Source organism: Herpailurus yagouaroundi, unplaced genomic scaffold (assembly GCF_014898765.1).
Source record: "Herpailurus yagouaroundi ecotype Mexico unplaced genomic scaffold, PumYag 192, whole genome shotgun sequence".
NCBI classification, from domain to species: domain Eukaryota; kingdom Metazoa; phylum Chordata; class Mammalia; order Carnivora; family Felidae; genus Herpailurus; species Herpailurus yagouaroundi.
The window spans coordinates 23610237-23613134 of NW_024412423.1; positions in this window are offsets into that span (position 1 = coordinate 23610237).

Genomic DNA, 2898 nt, shown 5'->3' on the forward strand with positions numbered 1-2898 from the left:
TCTCTCTCTCTCTCTCTCTCTCTCTCTCTCTCTCTCTCTCTCTCTCTGTTTACTGCTGATTGGTTTTGTTTCTTAAATTCCATGTATGAGTGATATCATATGGTATTGATCTTTCTCTGACTTGTTTTGTTTACCATCATACTCTCTAGTTCCATCCATGTTGTTGCAAATGACAAGATTTCATTCTTTTCATGGCTGAATAACGTTCCATTGTATACTCACATCTTCTTTGTCCATTTGTCTCTCAGTGGACACTTGGGGTGCTTCCATAATTTGGCTATTGTAAATAATGCTGCACTAAACGTAGGGGTGCAAGTATCCCTTTGAATTAGTGTTTTTGTGTTTTAGGGGTGAATATCCAGTAGTGTGATTACTAGATCATAGGGGTAGTTTTGTTTTTAATGTTTTGAGGAACCTCCATACTGTCTTCCACAGTGGCTGTACCAGTTTGCATTCTCACCAAGAGTGTAAGTATCCTTGCCAACGATTATTGTTTCTTGTGTTGTTGATTTTAGCTGTTCTGACAGGTGTGAGATGATATGCCATTGTCGTTTTGATTTGCATTTCCCTGATGATAATGATATTGAGCATCTTTTCACGTGTCTGTTGATCATCTGGTATGTTTCTTAGAGAAATATCTGTTCATTTCTTATGCCTATTTTTTAATTGGGTTACTTATTTTGGGGGTATTGAGTTATATCAGTTCTTTTATTTTTATTTTTATTTTATTTTTTTAATTTTTTTTTCAACATTTATTTATTTTTGGGACAGAGAGAGACAGAGCATGAACGGGGGAGGGGCAGAGAGAGAGGGAGACACAGAATCGGAAACAGGCTCCAGGCTCTGAGCCATCAGCCCAGAGCCTGACGCGGGGCTCGAACTCCCGGACTGCAAGATCGTGACCTGGCTGAAGTCAGACGCTTAACCGACTGCGCCACCCAGGCGCCCCGAGTTATATCAGTTCTTTATATGTCTTGGATACTAATCCTTTATTGAATATGTCATTTGCAAATATCTTCTCCCATTCCAAAGGTTGCTGTCTAGGCTTTGTGATTGTTTCTTTCACTGTGCAGAAGTTTTTTGCTTTGATGTAGTCCAAATAGATTATTTTTGCTTTTGCTTCCCTTGCCTCAGGATACATACGAGAATAATGTTGTTATAGCTAATGTCGGAGAAATTACTGCCTGTGCTCTTTTCTAGACTTTTTATGGTTTCAAGTCTCACGTTTAGGTCTTTAATCCATTTGGGCTTACTTTTGTGTGTGGTATGAGAAAGTGGACCAGTTTCATTCATTTGCATGTATTTGTCCAGTTTTCCCACTACCTTTTGTGAAAGAGACTTTTTCCCATTGCATATTCTTTCCTCTTTTGTCAAAGATCAATTGGTCATATAATTGTGGGTTTATTTCTGGGTTTTTCTATTCTGTTCTATTGATCTATACGTCTATTTTTATACCAATACCATAGTATTTTAATTACTACAGCTTTATAATTTAACTTGATGTCTGAAATTGTAATTTCTCCAGTGTTGTTTTTCTTTTTCAAGATCGTTTTGGCTATATGGGGTCTTCTACGGTTCCATACAAATTTTAGAGTTATTTGTTTTAGCTCTGTTAAAAAATGCTATTGCTATTTTGATAGAGATTGTGTTAAATCTGTAAATGGCTTTGGGTAGTATAGGTGTTTTAACAATATTTGTTCTTCCAGTCCATGAGCATGGAATATCTGTCTATTTCTTTGTGTCATCTGTGTTGTATAGTTTTCAGAGTATAGGTCTTTCACCTCTTTGGTTAAGTTTAAACATAGGCATGTTTTTATTTTTGGTGCAGTTATAAATGGGATTGTTTTCTCATTTTCTTTTTCTGCTGCTTCATTTTTAGTGCATAGAAATGCAACTGATTTCTGGACATTGACTTTGTATCCTTTGATTTTATTAAATTCATTTAATTAGTTCTAGTAGATTTTTGGTAAAGTCTTTAGGGTTTTCTGTATATAGTGCCATGTCATCTGCACATAATGAAATTTTTACTTCTTCCTCACCAATTTGGATGCCTTTTATTTCTTTTTCTTATCTGATTGCTGTGGCTAGGACATCCAGTACTCTGTTGAATGAAAGTGGTGAGAATGAAAACCCTTGCCTTGTTCTTGACCTTAGCGGAAAAGCTCTTAGGTTATCCCATTGAGTGTGATGTACTGCGGGTTTTTCACATATGGCCTTTACCATGTTGAGGTATATTCCTCTAATCCTACTTTGTTGAGGGTTTTTTATCATGAATAGATGTTATTCCTTGTCAAATACTTTTTCTGCATCTCTTAAAGTGATCCTCTGGTTCTTATCCTTACCCTTATTGATGTCATGTATTACAATGATTGATTTGCAAGTATTGAACAATTTTTGCATTCCAGGAATAAATTTCACTTTATTGTGGTGAATGTTTTTTTAATGTATTGTTGGATTTGGTTTGCTAGTATTGTTGAGGATTTTTGCATCTATGTTCATTAGAGATATTGGCCTATAGTTCTCTCTCTCTCTCTCTCTCTCTCTCTCTCTCTCTTTTTCTCTTTTATTGTAGTGTCTTTATCTGGTTTTGGTATCAGGGTAATCCTGACCTCACAGAATGAATTTTAAAGTTTTCCTTAGCACTGCTAGGAATTTACCCAAGGGTTACAGGAGTACTGATGCATAGGGGCACTTGTACCCCAATGTTTATAGCAGCACTCTCAACAATAGCCGAATTCTGGAAAGAGCCTAAATGTCCATCAACTGATGAATGGATAAAAAAATTGTGGTTTATATACACAATGGAGTACTATGTGGCAATGAGAAAGAATGAAATATGGCCCTTTCTAGCAACATGGATGGAACTGGAGAGTGTGATGCTAAGTGAAATAAGCCATA